Source organism: Periplaneta americana, chromosome 1, assembly GCF_040183065.1.
Source record: "Periplaneta americana isolate PAMFEO1 chromosome 1, P.americana_PAMFEO1_priV1, whole genome shotgun sequence".
Taxonomy (NCBI): domain Eukaryota; kingdom Metazoa; phylum Arthropoda; class Insecta; order Blattodea; family Blattidae; genus Periplaneta; species Periplaneta americana.
In genome coordinates this window covers 28276138-28296690 of record NC_091117.1, presented here as the reverse complement: position 1 = coordinate 28296690, position 20553 = coordinate 28276138, and the positions used below count along the sequence as shown (strand labels likewise).

Genomic DNA, 20553 nt, shown 5'->3' with positions numbered 1-20553 from the left:
TTCTCCGGTTCCCCTGTGGCATCCCAACAAATCATCTCATTTCATCGTAGGAGTGTAGACCAGCCTCCACTGGGCAACGACTCTGCCGAATTATTATTATTATTATTATTATTATTATTATTATTATTATTATTATTATTATTATTATTATTATTATTTGCGATATTTTGCAGAACTCTAATCTTAGCTATTAGCTTCTCTTTTCAAACTTCGTCCTCATAATGACGCTATAAATACTCGTTCATAACACCATACCACACTCTCCATTCCTAAACATAGAACATCCTACTAATCTTCATCTTTCACCGCTTTCTGCAGCCCATCTCTGGAACACTCTACCACAGCATGTCAGAGGCTGTCGGACATTATCAGGTTATAAGAATAGGAATACATTAAAATTGCATTTCTTCAATTCGGATTCTAAGCACTTTTCCCTGCCTCAGTTTTATAAGAAATGTATATATTTTTCACCATCACTACACTCCCTTGATCACCAGATTAATTTATTATCATAGCTTTTTATATTGTGTTTTTTTTCTATATTTCATTTTTTTATTCAATTAACCCTTAAGTTTTCCCTCATAACTATTCGTACTGATTGAGTTGTAGTATGTTGTATTGCACTCTACAGATCTGTACTTTATTGTATTATGGTAAAGAAGGCAAAAAATAGGAAAGATTGGAGAATGCTGGGTTTGCAGTGAAAGACCTGATCTTTGGAAGATCCTTATATAAGTATGTATTGTGATATTATTTTCGTTTTGTACTGTCTCAATTTTGTTATTTTGTAATATTAGTAATCTCGTTCTTTTCACTTGTTTAATTTCACTATTTGTGTATTTGTGACCAGGTGGAGTGTAAGGGAAGGCTCAATGGTCTTAAGTTCGCCAGTATAAATAAATATTTTATTATCATTATTATTATTATTATTATTATTATTATTATTATTATTATATTATCAATATTATTATTATTATTATTAATCACCCAAAAACACGTGTACTATTTCTACGTCATTTTCAGCAGTTTTCGTCTGAATCAGTTTTACTCGCGTTAAGGTAGGCGCCCACTTATCGGAATCGATCCGTACGCCGCGTTCGGATTTTTATTCTTTGCATTATTTTAAATCGAGCATCGCTCACTTGGTCGTATCGCCTCTGTCCGCATGACTGGATTCCGATCAGAATTCTTGCGAGAGAATTCTAAACGGATTTCCGTACGGTCCAAGATCGAAATATAGAATGTCACGGCAAATTATATCGATTGAAAGGCCTCCAATCGCGGTAATATTGAGGGTATAGGTTAAGTTCAACAGTATGAAGAGCTTTATGAAATTACAATTAAAGCAATGTAATATGGACAAAGAACATATGGGATGAGATTGGGAAAATACTAAATTAACCAGGTATGTCCTTCATAGTTTATTTAAGTTACAGAGCTATTCATTTTATTTCCAGGTTCAATTCAGAACACTACAATGAAATAATGCGCTCTAGAGGTAAATTACAACACTATTTGATTATTCATTCGGAAATACGGACAATGAGCGATACTATAATAAAAATCCGAACGCAAAGAACGAATTTTTTCCAAATTAAGTGAGCGCCTACCTTTATTAAAAAATATTTCATGCCTTCAAACCTAGTCCCTATTACAAATCTATATTTTTTGTGCAATTTACAGCACGCAATAGATTGCGGTAGTAAACACACGAAAACGTCAACAGGAAATTGTATTAAAACCTGTTATATAAGTCACATGACTGTGGAAGTAGGAAAAGCTACAAATAAAACCAGGAGTGATATTTATTGTTTTGTTATAAAGTCAACCTTTCTCATAGCCACATGAATAACGACTATTTATTGTTTTGTTAAAAAGTCAACCTTTCTCATAGCCACATGAATAACGACTTCACTTGTTTTTCTAATTTCTTTTATCAACGAAGATAAGTAGTATGCTGCCTTCTATACACTGGGTTCGAGTGTTTCTTGGAAATACACGTTTTCATCATCCTTAGTTTTCCGAATGCAATACTGCCTGTCAGTGTAAAGCGATTTCTCGTAAATTATTTAATGGATTTTTTTCACATTCGGTATCTAAAGTCAATTTAGCCGAGAATGATGCTCATGAAATAAAATCGTATTTACTAAAAGAACAACAATTGGATTTGAAAAAGAAAAAAAAACTATGTTTTCTCAAAATGGGATCTTGTTCTTTCACATAAAATGATAAATGGTTAAATGTAATGGTGTAAGACTACAGGCAATAGTATAAAATAATATAACTACACTATTCTTCGTAGAAATCACAATTTATATCTCCATTTGAAAGGTTCACGCAACGAATTCAGTGATTAAAAAAATAAAAACTACCTATACGAATTACTTCGAGAGTAAAGGCTGGTTCACAATAAACCGGAAACGAGAATCGGAACGAAAACGAAAACGGTAAAATTGTTAAAATGTGTACATTTAAATATGAGCATTCACAATTGACGAAAAGCTTGCCGGAGCCCGGGATCGGGAACGGAGAGTTGGCCAAGTTTCAACTTCGGCAGAAGACCGTGACATAGCCTATGCATTATTTTGTTCTGTGCTTTGCATCATGGAGTAAGTTTTATTTGATGAGATTCTAATATTGAGTGTTGAGGAAAATCCTCACGTTTACGATAAGCGGCGCGCCTCGTATAAAGATGGGAAATAGCTGCATCTTTGAACACCAATCGTAAGTGAATCATATTTTATTACTGTATTGGTTGTATTACACACTACATATTTATGCTTCAATTCAATAACTACTGCTGTGTTCATGTTTGTTCTATTACAAATATTTCTTCTCTAATTATTTTACGTCATGGTAGATTTAAAATAGGTTGTGATAATAAAGATGCATGGGCATATTTATAGTACCGTACCTAATGAAATGTTTCAGTTGAAATTTCGAAGTTGGTTAACCTGTGTTTATGTTGGCTGCCTTGTACTCATGAAAGAACGCCATTGATCAATTATACACAAATAACATGCGTAATATTGACTTTACATATCGTTATTGACATGCATATCGATATGCATAGTCGTCTACTTTCTCGGTTTATTGTGAATAAAAAATTTTCATATTCACGTCCTCTACTTCTCGTTTTCATTCTGGTTCTCGTTCCCGGTTTATTGTGAACCAGCCTTTACAGAAATATTCGTAGATCAAATACAAACCTTCAATATTTCGTAATATAAATAATACTATACAGGGTGTAAAAGATATAAACCGCTTAAAAATACTAGTGATGGATCATAAATAACTGAAAAAAAAATCATAAACCGTCAAAAAAATACTAATGATGTAACATAAATTTTTAGTAGGTTATTTTACGACGCTTTATCAACAGCTTAGGTTATTTAGCGACTGAATGATATGAAGGTGATAATGCCGGTGAAATGAGTCCGGGGTCCAACACCGAAAGTTACCCAGCATTTGCTCATATTGGGTTGAGGGAAAACCCCGGAAAAAACCTCAACCAGGTAACTTGCCCCGACCGGGAATCGAACCCGGGAACATAAATAACTGAAGGAAAAAATCAAATATGTTTTTCTAATGAACGGAAGAAAAGTTCGAGACAGAAGAAGATATCAGATGATAGACAACATTAAGATACATGAAACATATGCGGAAACTAAGAGGAAGGCAGAAAATATAAAACACTGGAGAATGATGGGTTTGCGGTGAAAGACTTGTCCTTGAGCACAATACTTTAAATGAATTCATAATGAAAGTTTTTCTGTAACTGTCGAAATTTTCCCAGAAAAAAAAATATATTCTGTGAGTACAATTTGTTTTTAATGAGAACAGACAGTCATTATTTACTTCACTGGATACGTACGCTGAAGAAATCGTTTATTACTGTTGTGCATTGGTATGTGTTGGGCGCAAGGTCATTGGCACAGGAATTTACGTTCAGTCGAAATGTAAACAAATATTAGACTACTATCAATCTTAAAAACATAGTAGTTTACAAATTAAAGATATATTTATAAAAAAATAATTAAATTTCAATACACATTTTGTTCAGTACACCGATACATACTAATTGTGTCACTTAATACCGTTTACACCCTGTGCAACTGTGATTCCACTGAAAACATGAAAACAAAATCTTTTGGGCTTAAGATATCTTCACCCTGAGACGCTGTAACACTGTCTAGATATTCTGGCCCTCTCGAACTAATGCGCTCAATTTTTGTCTTATCCTGTTAGTCCAACAAGTTAACCAGTTGCTCATTTCCATAGATTTTAATTGTATCTGGACATCACAAGAGAAAATAAATCATGTACATTTATACACTGAACAATTCACACAAGCGGAAGGTACTGAATGAAAGGTCCAATCCCTTTTATTTTACATTAACCCGCTTACAGCATGTCAGTGTGTAGTCTTATGCCTTAATAAAGCAACGCTGATTTTGTCAAAGCGCTTTTGTCAAAAAGTGTTCCAACATACACTTTCGTGTGGTTTACGATATGACTGGAGCACGCCTATCGAGCAAAACGCTAAAGAGCACTCCAGCACGATTTGACACAATTAAGTAAAAGCACAGTCTACTATATACAGTCACGAAGCTTGAGTTTTGAGGGTGCTAGAAACAATAACTGTGACGGTTCTATTTTGCATTGCCTGTAATGAGGCGATATTAGCGATCCTAGTGGTGAGCAACTATCTAATGTTTGCATATTTACTACGTATTGAGCTTCGCGACTGTATATACTGGACTGTGGTAAAAGCATTTCACTCTTCACACACAGACCAATGCTCTCTGGTAAAGCATTTTGTTGTGCGCATGCGCCTTCGACCTGTCCGCTTCTGTCAGTAATGTGTCTTCTAGTTTATCACAATATTGTGATTGTGATTCATTCACCGGTTTAAATGAATATGGAAATAGATCCAGAAGAGTTAAATATTTTGGCAGAATACAGACCTGCTTTGTGCTCGTATATAACAAATCTTTATTCCGGTGTTTCAACAGCTCCAGTAAGCCACGGTAATAGGTTATTTGGAAACCGTTTTACAACAAATCTGGTCACGGCAGAATATAATTTTTACTCTATTGTATTGTATTTTTGGTCCAGGAAAAATACTCATATTTATTGACTGATTTATAATACTACCGTAGCTCACTGTAGAATAGTTTTTTTATATAAAAATTTGGTTCATTTCGGTGTCATTTCGCACAAAAAATAAATTCGGTGTTATTTCATATTTTAAAAATACAACTTTTTGACTCTCATGTAAAATACATTACTGCATATTTCTACAAAGACTATATGTCTGTATCATCAAGGGATCTTAAGGTTTTTTTGTACAGTCTTAGACAAAAAAATGACCAGCTGCCATACGCTAAGTCCCCTTCGGAAGCCTTCGGTTGATTCCGTGAGAGCTTAGGTTTACACATGAAGGATTTTTTTTAGAAGATTAAGCTCTGTTTTTCCTTTGCTTTTTTCTGTATGTTTATAGATCAAATGTTTAAACTAGCAGGCATCACGTTCAGGCTATGTCTACCTTATATGTAAAACTAAATTCACTGGAAACCCGCTTTGTTCATAGATTCAAAATTATGTAATGAAATAGGGTTTGAAACGGGACAACATTCTGTAGAAAGAACCAATCCACAAACATATTTAATGTCTCTAATTAAATAATTCCAAGCATCCATATTTTCAACAAAGATACTTCGTACAATACGCTTTTGGTTAAAGCAATAAGTATGTATAGCGGTTTCAGAATAAGAAGGCATATGGCCTAAGCCAATTGAGTGCTAGCAACAGTTCGACGTTGTCACACAGTGCACGGTGCACGAGACGTGGAAGACAGAGACAACAGATTAGGACAGAACGTATCAGTTGCAGTTGCTCGCTGAACGAGCGGGTCCAGACCTGTTTCTTCATTGTGTGTAATGTTTAAATATAATTATTCTTACTGAAGTAATTCTCATCTCAATTTTTATACTTCTTCACTTCATAGATCAGTAGCTCTTGGAGTCACTGACTTGCGAAATAAAGTGACAGATATGTAGAAATTTACTTTGCTAATGTCTGAGAAAGAATGTTTTAATTCTTACTCAGACTTACTTGCACAGTAAAACTGAATTTATTATTGTTTATTTCTCCAGAGGAAAGATAAGGAACAGTTTGTTTGTAGGAGCAGCCTAAGAATCTAGCGATAACAAAACGAAAACATATCTGTAGATACGTAATTTATATTGATATTGAAGTTGGAAAGTATTTTATTTTTCCTCCGTTAAATGAAGCCTATATAATTTAATTTAATTCTCTAGCTTATACATACCTAGGGGTCCAGGGTTCTACATTCTGGTTACGAATCTGGCTATAATGCAACGTAATCATAATGTGTGTTCATATATAATTCAGTACTCATACTGGAACTGTAGATTATTTTATTTTTCTTTGTTAAACTAAGTCTATCTGATTTTATTTTATCATATAATTTTTACATATCTAGAGGTCCAGTGTTTCATATTCTGGCTAAGAATCCGGCTATAAGAATATAAGCATATCTGTTCATATGTAGGCCTAATTGAGTACTCATATTGAAACTGAAGATTACTTTCTTTTACTTTGTTAAATAAGTCTATCTAATTTAATTTAATCCTCAAGCTTATACCTACCTAGAAGTCCAGTATTCTATGTTCTATCACTCCGGCCTGTGGCAATATAAACTACGAGTGAAGGTAGTTGTACAGAAGCGAATATGAAAACCGTAATCCAAGAATATCGTTAATATATTGAAGATAAAATTGTATATTAGAAAAAAATCATATAAAGTGTAATATATATATATATATATATATATATATATAACGAAAGGTTTTTAAAATAGAAATTGAGTTTTGGAATATTATAAAATCTCCTCGTTCCTAACATGCCTGTATTTATTTTAAAATTGAAATGTGTTAATGTGCTTCATTTTATAAAGTTTTCTAATGCTCTTAAGGAAGAATATTGTTAATGCTCTTCGTATAATTCATGGAAAAAGAGCCAGGAGTGTTTATGTTTACAATATCATCCAAGTATCTCATATGTTTATGCAATATTTCGTCTTATACCATGTATAATATTCCAATGAAAAGTGAAAATCGTACCTATGGTTATTCTCAGCTTTCTTCTTCTTTCCACGTTCTATTATAATGGCACTGCTAACACATACTACTAATGTATTTCAAATATCGTACGATGAAGTAATACACGGTTCTGAAAATTGTACAAATAATTAACACGTTTGTTTTGCGTTATTTTCCAGGAGAGGTAAATTCAAGTATACCACCTATTTTAATTGTCTCTGTCCTGTCCGAGAATATGAGATAACGTATGTACTTCTAAACCACACGTCTCTGCAGTGAGATTCTTTGTTCTTAAAGAACTGACACGCACTGCATCATAAGTTAGTCCTTTAAAAAAATTATATACAAAAAATCCATACTTCTCGCTTGTGAGTGTTGGACTATCCCTTTGCGTATAACAGATGAAACACCAGAGCCAATTGCAATCCCTTCAAGAGACATTGTTACGGTAAGTTACACATCACACAAGAGAAAACATCCACATCTGAATTTGAAAATAAACAGATTATATCTTCGTTTACAGAGACGGAATTCAGAGCAAAATATGTTCTATGCTGTAGGTTGGATATCTCTGTTTAGTCTTAAAGCGATAACACGCCAGCCAGTTGACATACAATTGCCATTCTTGTACTGTTGGATTCAGAATTCGGAGCTCTATCGAATGCCATTGCTTAAAATTCATTCCTAGCCATAAGTATTGTGCGCGCAAGAAAGAAACTAACACTCGACGCTTCAGCGAGACTTCGCGGCGATTTAACTAGGAAACACCGCTTCACTGTCACTGGCTAGTCGAGCTAGACCGGCCTGAACTAGCTCCGCCTTATATGCCTTCTTATTCTGAAAGAGCTCTAGTTATATATAGGCTACTTATGACTTTGTAACTCACGTTTAGCTTTAAAGTGAATTTTTTTCTCAGTTTAGGTATAATGTGAGTTGGTTCCTTTCTGTAAAATGAGGTCGAATTAAACCGAACATTTTGTACATAAATATCAATCTTTGCGCACTTTGAATTAAAATTTCGTTAAAAAAAATAAAAACTTCTTTTGAAAAGCACTCACTTCGAATTAATTAGTGATAAAAACAAAAAATATATGTATATATATATATATATATATATATATATATATATATATATAGCGCTATTTCGCGAGTTTAAATTTACGATATTTTGACATGGAAAGGCTTGAGACATAAAATTTTTGCTTCTATCACCTGAAACCCGTCTTACACGAATTCGCTGTTTGCGAAAACTAGGTATCTCTACTGATCAGATTTACAATAAAATAAAAAACAAAAGAAGATAATCTTACGAAATTTCGCAAAATTCTTTCATCACATAGTAATTCCTAGAGAAAATTCTTAACCCCCCCCCCTTCCCATCAATTGGCTACACTCGAAGCTAATTGTTTTCTGCAGCTGCGCATGATTTCTCCAAACGGTATCGCAACAGTATTTTCCTCAGTCATAGCTACGATTGGTCTATACTCCGGATCTGCTTACTTAATACCGTAAGGCTTAAACCTAACCATTTCCGCTCCTACTACTACATATACTAGTGGATTATAGTGATTTTCTAGATGACAGTTTGAATTTTCTTTTACCAACTTCCTTTCGAATTTCGAGTACTGACAAATACTACAACTGGTAGTATTTTCTGTTATGTTAGCAGCAATAATTTTGGTTTGCAGTAGAAGAAATCTGATGAAATGAAAATACCTAACTAAGCTTGTGAAATATGAACGTAATTAATAATTCATCAGTCTTACCGGTATTGATATTAATATATAATTCAGTTGTGTTGCGTTGTGATGTCAATTCAACACTATATTCAGGTAAGTGTAAGTAAATAAGATACAACTTACAGACCTAGGCTTACTTGGAATGAAACCTGCACGTGACTAATAGACAGAAATGTATTTTATAGTCTTCAGATTTTTATTAAAATGTCCAAGAGAGGAAATAGCATGCTAGCAACTTAGGAATATAGCTATATTTTAATTAGAATATACCTTTCAAAGTAGTATTTTGTTTTTTGTAATTCGTACTAATACTCTCACTTGATCAAAGAAAATACATTTTTAGGTTAGATCTCGTGAATCGTAAACTGTTAGTCAAAGCAATGAATTTCATGTTGTCAGACAAAATACATTTTGCCTAGTTTTTCAGGTAAAGCTCCCTATGAAGCAGACTTGAATAATTTCAAGAGAAAAATTGTTCCGGGGCTGGGTATCGATCCCGGGATCTCTGGTTGAACGTACCAGCACTCTACCAACTGAGCTACCCAGAAACTCCACCCGACACCGTCTCAATTTTTCCCCCTTTATCCACACAACTCGAGTGGCCTGATAAGACGCCAGAGACCCACATCGAGTGCACACAAACTCTGTGATTTGGAATTGTGGTTTTCTGTTAACGTACTTATAGTAACGTATACATTATGCAAGTCTAGTTTTTCAGGTAAAGCTTCCTGTGAAGCAGACATGAATAATTTCAAGGGAAAAATTGTTCCGGGGCCGAGTATCGATCCCGGGACCTCTGGTTGAACGTGCCAGCGCTCTACCAACTGAGCTACCCAGGAACTCCACCCGACACCGTCTCAATTTTTCCCCTTTTATCCACACAACTCGAGTGGGCGACAAGACGCCAGAGATCCACATCGAGTGCACACAAACTCTGTGTGACTTGGAATTGTGGTTTTTTGTTAACGTACTTACAGTAATGTATATATTATGCAAGTCTAATTTTTCAGATAAAGCTCCCTGTGAAGCAAACTTGAATAATTTCAAGGGAAAAATTGTTCCGGAGCCGGGTATCGATCGCGGGATCTCTGGCTGAACGTACCAGCACTCTACCAACTGAGCTACCCAGAAGCTCCACCCGACACCGTCTCAATTTTTCCCCTTTTATCCACACAACTCGAGTGGGCTGACAAGACGCCAGAGACCCACATCGAGTGCACACAAACTTGGAATTATTCAAGTCTCCTTCACAGGGAGCTTTACCAGAAAAAAACTAGATTTGCATAATAATATACGTTACTGTAGGTACGTTAACAGAAAACCACAATTCTACACAGAGTTTGTGATAAAAACAAACAAATGCTAGGGAAACTATAAAACTAAACAAATGCTCGGGAAGCGATAAAATTGTGCGATAAGCAGCCATGATTGGTTGAAAGACGTCCTTTCGTACCGTTTTATTGATCAAAAGTAATATGACGTAGTAAAAATGTACTCTGAATAAAAACCACTTTCGACAAAATCAGATTGGTCCCTAAGACTGGGCAGACTCAGCTCTGTACTGACTCCAAGTCGCGGGAACCCGAAACGCGCTTGTTTGGTATCAAAAGGCTGAAACTACCAAAGGGCAAACGGCCAGAGACTGACAAGAGTAAATGTCTGAGAAAATGAAAGTTTATATTAATTTAGTACGATAAAATACAGATGACATCAGTGCCCTGCAACACCAGCTGTCCAGCACATTGCTTCTATCGCCAGCACCAGAGTTGTGGGATTATTTACTTGCGTACGCAGCTAGACGTGACGTACGTGTTTTGTTGCGATTCATTCAAGGCTATAAAAACATTAACAGTATTATGAGTGACTATGAGATGTCATACTGAAGGATAACTCCAATAAAGATAAGACTGGGCTCCTCACTAAGTGCATGGGACATTAAGGAGTTAGTTCATTATGTTTAAAGCAGTACTTTCCACAGCCATGTGACGACATCGAAACAATGACGAAATGTCCTTTGTGTCTTGTTTAACGCTTTCTCTAATCCGACACCGCTATTCCGCGTATTAATACACTGCACGATATTACACATCACTATCGTCACCATCATTAGATTGTGCAGATTTTAACAGCTTATTTCTTGGATATGAGTCAGGGACAGTACGAAGGGGGAAGAGTTACCGGGTTTGAACCCTCCCCCTGCCCTTGAACTTTAAAAAAAGGCATAATTTAGATTTGAGTTTTTTTGTCCATAATAGTTTTCCCTTCTCTAATTTTTCATTCTCGTATTATTTCGCGAGTTTTGACTTCGAAGGGTTTTTGTTTTTATCAACAGTAATCTCACTAGAGGTTTTGATTTATCTAGAGAAAATCAAAACTCGAGTGGGATTTAATTGACTATTACACGATTAGATGAAAGTATATAAAGATTAGAAGTAACAAAGTACTCCAATACAATAAAATATTAATTGACTTACGAAATTACGAAAATACAATTGTCTTGAAATGTATTACTGCATCATTACGCTAGATGGCAGTTGTGCCAACTATGGAATCTTCATTGAACTCTGTAGACGGTTACTAGTCAAGAAGGCTTTGTTGATTCAGTTTCGTTTTTATTAAAACATTTGCATTCCACTTCAATCATCCGAATCCCAGTAATCAACGTCACTTGACAGATGATTTTCAATAAATCTTAGTATTAAATAATCTCTGATACGTGACTATCCATAATATCATATAGCAGAAGCTATAACATAACCTAAATAATATAAACATGTGTTAGAAAAGTTTTAATTAGGGATGATGAAATAAACAAGAAAAGTTTTAATTAACGATGAAATAAAAAATAAACCTGAATAATTTTAAAATAAACAATTATTGAAAGTACAATTTTCAAATTTGAATGTTTTTGTGGTTGGTGGTTCAGTTCATGTTATATTGGACGTGTGCGTAAAAGAAGTAAACTCGTTGATGTACATGGTGTATCCCTCAACTTATTCAGGATTTCCGAATGGTGCTCTCCATATATGACCAGCGATCTTTATTAATTCTTGTTCTTGAATGCCAATGCGAGTCATATTTGAAAGTGTTGTGCATCGACTGAAATGGTTTGTAATTTTCTGTTTTTTGACGTCCAGACCAGTGCAGTTTGAAATGTTGGCAAACAAAGAAACAAATGCTAGGGACGCGATAAAATTAAACAAATGCTAGGGACGTGATAAAATTGTGCGATAAGCAGCCATGATTGGTTGAAATACGTCCTTTCGTACCGTTTTATTGGTCAAAAGTAGTATGACGTAGTAAGTGTGTAATAGTCAGTTTAAAACCCGTATTTCGCGAATCCCTGGTTTGTGAAAACTAGGTATCTCTAGTTATGACTATTGAAACAAGTATAGGGACAAGAGCTGAAATACTACTCTGTAGGAGGAGGGGTTTTTCTTGAAACTTGAATAAATATATATTAACAAGTATCGTTATTTCCTGTCACTAGGAAGTCTGGCAACCCTACTACAGTGATCAAGGAACGGAATGCTGCTATTCAGTCCGAGTTCGTATGTGTATTCGTAGTTGATCCGGCGATGCACAGTTGGTCAAACTACGCAGGCTTTTAGTTTAATTTTCTAATTAACCATGCACTTAATTACAAAAGGCGTAATAGGTTTTGTATTTATTTTAATGTATTCTATTACCTCTTTCAGTCTGCATAGTTACACTATCACTAATAATAATTTATTTTCTCGGACTATTTTCGAAGATTACTTGCAGTTGTACAGATCTACCAATCAAAATGTATTAAATACTGTCGAGTTTGTAACCTTATCAATTACTTTTCCTATTTATAAATGTTTTGTCATTGTACAGTTCGATTAGTTCCATAATGTCTCGCTGCCAACAGCTTCCGTGTGGCCTACCCACACTCCCGAGAGTACTGTGTGGGTCAAATAGAACAAATATTGTCTGCAACATCCGGCATAAACACGCGCACGCACGCTTTTTATATAGTAATATTGCTGGAAATGCTGCCTGTTTCCGCGAAGACATTCTTGAAACCTTAATAAATAATTTTAGTTCAAAAATGAATGCAATCTAGTTTGAATATTGTCGACTGCTTTTGTACAACTTGTCTTTTACGTTTTTCCCCCGAAAATAGAAACACCTGAATGCAGTCCAACTGGCGTAGCACGGCGGTCATAATAGACGCTTGTAACTATACAGGGAATATCAAAAGTCCGGTAACACTTTCAATATTTTATTACACAAAAACTACTAATAGCACTTCAAACACACGTCAGTTTAAAGTCAAACTCTCAAAGTTCTGTTTACACCTTACAGAGATTCAATGCGTGAACCACGAGTGACTCGGCAGATGTCCAAACGATAATCAAACTCTTTCCATACCCTTTTCAACATATCCGCTGTGACCGTGGAGGCAGCTTCTCAAATTCTGGTTTTTAGTTCCTCTAAATCACGTGGCAAAGGCGGTACAAACACACGGTCCTTTAGTTATCCCCATAGAAAAAAAAAATCACATGCAGTCATGTCGGGTGACCTTGGTGGCCATGTCATGAAACATCTGTCCCTTACTCCAGCACGTCCTATCCAACGATCAGACATCTCTGTATTCAGGTAAGCACGAACTGCATTGTGGAAATGTGGCGGAGCCCCATCTTGCTGAAAGATGAAATCGTCATCGAGATCTTGTCTAACATAAGTTGAGGCACCAACCATTGAGTATGATTATCGTTTGGACATCTGCCGAGTCACTCGTGGTTCACACATTGAATCTGTGTAAGGTGTAAACAGAACTTTGAGAGTTTGACTTTAAACTGACGTGTGTTTGAAAGGGCTATCATTTGTAGTTTTTGTGTAATAAAATATTGAAAGTGTTACCGGACTTTTGATATGCCCTGTAGTAGAACCTCGATTATCCGTCACCCTATTAAGCGATTGATGGATTATCCGACTGTCTCTCTCTGGCTATTTTTTTTTTTTTGCTGCATAAAAATACTAAGTGCTGTACAATAAGTTAATACGCATTTTTCTACGGAAGGTTATTACCAGTCTTTACCGTTACACAGTATGTAGTAGGAATGCTACCGTTACCGGCAGTAGGAACACTTTTGGGAGAAGGTTTTTTCACAACTTGTAACAAAATAGTCACTATCAGCTTTGAAAGAAATGACCCAAGAACTTTCACATAACTGCAAACCTATGCATCATTTAGTCATTCTGTGCAAAATGTCCAAAGAAAACGTGTTGAGCTGTTTGGGAAAGGAAAAACTGTGGCTCATAGCGCATCAGAATACAAGATTGGCATTAGAAATATGCGCAATTTAATAGAATAAAACAAAGTAGTACGTATTATTGTATTTCACTGTTTTCATTATTTATAACCAGCATAACATTGTATACTGTGTAGTATGAAGACACCAATAGTTGCAGTGTGGTAGAAATTTCAAATTATGAAACCAAGTATTGTATGCTTAATTTATGAAAATATTTTATGGTCGGGATTATCCGATTTTTTTCGATTAACCGTTCAGTCCATCTCCTTCATTACCACGGATAATAGAGGTTCTACTGTATCTTGTAACACATATCATTTACTGCAAGTGAGTGCAAAATCTTGTTGTAAGATGGCATGCAAACGTCCGTAACCAGTAAATTATTCCAAAATGAATTCAGTATGTTGTCAGTATCTTTCGTAATAACGAAATTGTGCCATTAAATAAAATGAGCTCTATTATTCTTCGAACACTTCGGCACCCTATACAAAAATCTTGAAAATAGCCTCCTTTATTTCTCAGCATAATCAACTCGTACACAAATTCTTCACGAAGCTCATATGGCACAGATTCGTTCAGAAGCATAGCTTTGGAAAACCCTTGATCTGGCGCCGACGTCCGAGTGAGTCAGGTATGGGAAAATGAGATAAGATATGCTAGAAGACAACTAAAAACGATGATATGCAAGTTGAAGTGGAAATAATGTACATTTATAACGCTGACCACTAGAGCAGACTTTCATATATATTACCGCTTCTAATGAAAATTAAAAGATAACCACTTCAGTGAAATAATTACGTAAATGGCGAATACTGAAGGATGTGAAAAGAAGCAATTATAATATGAAAAAAAATTGGAGTCCTAAGGTAAGATTCTGTTGGTCAAACTACCCATAGAGCCTTTTGTTTCCATCGATATACAGTAGGCCTAATATCCGGAATCTCAGGACAATTTATTTCCGTTATAAGCAGATTTTACGCTCATACAAGTAGAGCGTTACTGATGGTTCTGAAACTACTGAAGAAGGTATTGATTACATATATGTAAATACACAACACATTAATACAGTTGCGTCTAAATTTAGGCCTAATACACACTAATGTACGCACAACAACAATAAAATAAATATAAAAAAGTACAGATGCACATAAATCCGCGACCTGTTTTTAAACTAATAAAAGAAAAGTTCAAAATTTATCCTGAATATAGAATACAGAACTCACTGTACAAAAATCTCCGTCCTTTGCATTCCTAAGAACTATCACCTGTCACTTCGAGAGAAGTATTCAATGCCTTCCCAAATTTGCTGAATTGTCAATGTTTAGCAGGCGCCTGGCCAGACTTAACTGTAACTGGAGTGTTGGGAAGGAATGGTAAGTTGGTAAGACAGTGACAGCTTTGCCGTGTCTATGAAAATTTGTGCTTGGACAAGTCATTGATCTGAATGTTCACCCTCAAAATACTGTTGTATTCTCCTGTCCTCTTTTCAGATGAATGCCCTCTGGTGCAGTCGCTGATAAAATATATTGAAATGAATAAGTACAGCGTTGATTTTCGATATTCATCGTTTACTGAAACAGTATCAAATTTTAGAAAGGGTTAAATTAAGACCCCTATTTTCTATTATAGTTTTGATTTTCCTTTCAATTTCCGCATTAAATATGAATAGTTTCCACTAAATACGGGTAATTTCATATAGTGTAAGAAACCAGAATAAAATTCCTTTATATACAGATTTCCGTTTATTACAGATTCCGTCATAGAAACGTTTTACTGTATATGTTTTCATGTATTGTAGATATAAAACGTTTTAAAATCTAAATCAATTTTGCACGGCAATTTTAAATTATCAAGTATCACGTAATGCGCTTCGTTTCAAAGAAGTCCAGTAATGACAATCGTTCAATAATGAAGTTACCACTGACGCTACAACTTATACGAAAACAATCTGCATAGAATACGCTATACTTTTCGTGAGTAGGTACAGCAGTTGGCAGAGGGAATTAACTTTACTGACCGTTTACAAGTCACAAAATGAAGAGTGTATCTCGCCGTCTATTGTGAAGCACAAAATACTCGTATAGTTGCAATGTCGAACATTTCAAAGACAGTAGAAAACTTAAAGTATAATATTATAGTCTGTCAGTAAAGCAGCTGGGATTTCAAGAATTCTGTGGAAATGATTTGCAACAAGAAGTAAGACCATCAACTAACAGCGCAGCGGGCAGATATTTATATCTTTTTAATCCAGACGAAATACTGTGACAATAGTGAGGGGGAAAAATTAAAGAATTTTGTCACAAGAAATTAAGAAATTACATTTTTGGTTTATGGATTACACATAAACTTTCCTCATAATACCAAAAGTAAAAATACAGTGTTTTCCACAATTCAACCGAAGAAATTTATCTGGTTAGAGGGATTGTAGACAAGCAATTTGAGATAGGGAACCCAGAGTCTCCCACGAAAAATGAGTTATTAATCAGTTTTTACAGTTGTTTACATTTGATGTTCATAATCTAGTATTAAAATGAAATAGAGATCTGTAACTGTATGGAATGATTTCGGACCTTATTAGGAATTAGATGAAGCACAACTGGTAAGAACTAATCAACCGCGTTTTCAAATTTTTTTCTTTACAAAATCTGTAAAATTGCCGGGAAATGAGACAGTACGCCACTGAAATTCATGCTTCACCCTCATTCATTTTTGTTATTGCAACCCATTTTAGAATACAATTACCTAAATGAGGCTGTGGTGTAACGGAAACGCGTCAGACCTCAGGCCGAAATGAATTAAGTTCGAGTCTCACCGCGGTAGCCTTTTTTAAATCCCAATATCTCTTATTTTATTTATAAGATCTCTGATTTTTTTCTTTTGTGAACCACCGAAATACATATTTTAATATTTATTTATAATCCTTTCGGCAAGAATATACTGTACAGTACTATCCGCTCGTTCATTACAGTTCACTTGAGTCAGTTATATTGGACTCCTATGGAGCTCAGTTAGGTATTTGTTAGAAACGTGCTGGTATTTGGTTGCAAAGGTGACGATTTCATGATTTTTTCATTTCATTTCATTTCATTTATTTAAATTCAAATATACAGAATAAAGAAACATAATTACAAAACAAACAAAGAGAAATACAAATAAAATAATACAAGCAATATAAAAGGAAGATACAGTATAGTATTAACAAAATTTGAGACCGAATGAGCAGCGCTCGTGCTCGGTCGCAGTTCAGATATAATATTAAAATAAAAAATAATAATAATAATATAAATAAATAAGTAAAATAAAATAGGAACTAAAATATAATTACAGCGGCAATGGAATTATATAATATAATATTAACACTAGAGAAGAATAATATCGCACGTGAAAAGTAGGACTAATATATGTCAAAATTATAGAATACAAATATAATATAGGTTGATTAATTCATACACATAGACTATAAATTTATTTAATCAAATTGAAGATATTAACACGTTTCTAATTTTCTTGTTATATGTTAGTGGGTTACATGTTAGAAGTTCTGGGTGTAATTTAGTTAAAGCATTGTACAATCGAGGGCCAAAATTTATGCTATGCTTTAGACCAGCAGATGTGAGACATTTAGGTTCTGCTAATGTTGAATTAATATTTCGTCTTGTGTCATAATTGTGTGTCTGTAATACAAACTTATTACAATTTTTATGATAAAAATTTTAACAGCGTATACTTATTATACTTTTTGTGTTCCGTGTTATTATTTTCAAGCATTTTTATCCCATTTTAATGCTTAAGTTGTATAAAATTCGTTGTACGTAGTTTCTAAGAAGAAACCCTTTAGAAGACTGCTAGATGGGGCCGAAACAGGTCTACACAGGCCTAAATCGTGACGGATGATGATGATTATGATGATAGTTTCTAATGGTTAAGTCAGACCAATTAAAAAAAAGTCTAGTGGTTAGCAACGCTGGCTAGCAACTAACAGGTCTCAGGTTTGATTTCCAAGTTACTTTTATTTAGTTGCAAATTGTTCAGCAAAATAAAACACGTATTCAAGCAATCATAGCAATTCTGCATATTCCCTACTACGTTTTACATAAATATTTCTGTCATGACAAACACAAATTTCATTCATAGTAGGACTATCTCCGAAGAATGTTTCGGGTCTCAAGAAGAGTAAAAGTTACAATTTCATAAGTGTCACTACGGATTCTATCTGGCAGGGCAAACGGTGTGTCAAAAGGAAAACTTGGTTCTGCCTTTCTTTAGAGTAGACACACAAACAGTCGCTTGTAAGATAAAACTCCTCGAACTGTCAAAAGTCGGTAATTTTATTCCGTTAAAATTCTTCTTACCAAGGAAGGCTATAAATATTTTTGCATGTCTAGTCATGGTCATTCTGAAACAACAACAAAGGACAACTGTTGACGACTTAAGTCATCCATCAAGAACTAGAAAACTCTTAAATGATGTGCCAGAGTTTTTTTACCGCATCATCTTCAGCAACATATCCAAACTGAACACGATCTCTCGATGAAAGGCTTAACCAATATGAAACTCGAAAAGTCAGACCAACGAAGGGATTAGTTTCTTCGCTGTTAATTAGAACATTTTGTATTTGTCATATCTGGATTACTCCTTACTAAAGAGAGTGAGAAAGATATCAACCTATCATGAAATGAGTGGGAAAAATCTAAAAATTATAATAAGAGAAATTCAGTATAAACAACTCAATCACATACCCCAGAGAGAAAGATTTATCAACAGTAATCTCACTAGACGTTTTGATTTATCTAGAGAAAATCAAAACTCGAGTGGGATTTAATTGACTATTACACGATTAGAAGAAAGTATATAAAGATTAGAAGTAACGAAGTACTCCAGTACAATAAAATATTAACTGACTTACGAAAATACAACTGTCTTCAAATGTATTATTGTACCATCTCAACATTACAAATATTATGCTAGATGGCAGTAGTGTCTTTATACAGACACTGTAATGATTACTATTCAATAAATCTTAATATTAAACAATCTCTGATACGTGACTATCCATAATATCATATAGCAGAAGTTCTTTTTATCCTCTCAGAGCAGGAGCTATAACATAACCTAACTAATATACACAAATATTAGAAAAGTTTTAATTAACGACGATGACATAAAAAATAAACATGAATAATTTTAAAAGGAATAATTATTGAATGTACAATTTTTCAAATTTGAATGTGGTTGGTGGTTCAATTGATGTTATATTGGACGTGTGCATAATAGAAGTGGAACTCGTTGATTTAGGCCTACATGATGTATTCAACTTATTCAGGATTTCCGAATGGTGCTCTTCATTTATTTGTAAATCGGATTTCAGAAGATGCATAGGTATGATCAGTGATTTTTATTAATTCTTGTTCTTGAATGCCAATGCGAGTCATATTTGAAACTGCTGTGCATCGACTGGAGTGGTTTGTAATTTTATATATATTTTTGACGTCCAGACCAGCGCAGTTTCAAATGTTGGCAAACAAAGAAACAAATGCTAGGGACGCGATAAAATTAAACAAATGCTAGGGACGCGATAAAATTAAACAAATGCTAGGGACGCGATAAAATTGTGCGATAAGCAGCCATGATTGGTTGAAATACGTCCCTTTCGTACCGTTTTATTGGTCAAAAGTAGTATGACGTAGTAAGAGTGTAATAGTCAATGATATTACACCCTTAAAATCTTAGGTTGTCCACACCTGTCAGCGCGTCTGGCCGCGAAACCAGGTGGCCCGGGTTCGATTCCCGGTCGGGGCAAGTTATCTGGTTGAGGTTTTTCCGGGGTTTTCCCTCAATTCAATTGAGCAAATGCTGGGTAACTTTCGGTGCTGGATCCCGGATTCATTTCACCGGCATTATCATCTTCATCTCATTCAGACGCTAAATAACCGAAGATGTTGATAAAGCGTCGTAAAATAACCTACTAAAAAAATCTTATGTTCCATTATGGCACCCTGATGAACATAAGACACACCTTCCAGTAGAACAATTTAAAACACAAGCATTTCACATAGACATTGAATTTAACCAGGGTTCAAGTCTATCACTTGCATTTAATAAACCAAATACACCATTCTTCGTCATATACTCAAGTCTTCTTTCGTACATTTTTCTAAAATGTAATCTCATTAGGACAGAATACGATACAATAAAAATTATGTGAAAGGATTGGATTATAAAAAACCAAAACAAGATAGGTTAGGCCAGCGCACTGTACACTCAATGGGTCTACTGTATCTACCTCCTAATTTCAAAGGAGGAGGAGGAATTCAATTGAAAAGCCCTGAAATCGTAATCAGTTCCAGAACTACAGTCACAATCCATTTTGGTGGTATTCTCTGTCCTACATTTCATACCAAA

The 20553-nt window shown here is 34.8% G+C and overlaps 1 protein-coding gene across 1 annotated transcript in view; it reads right to left on the bottom strand.

The window, feature by feature from the left end:
* The window catches only part of LOC138694316 (casein kinase I), a 200009-nt gene that overhangs the window by 157883 nt on the left and 21573 nt on the right, over positions 1-20553 (bottom strand). The window lies entirely within an intron of this gene.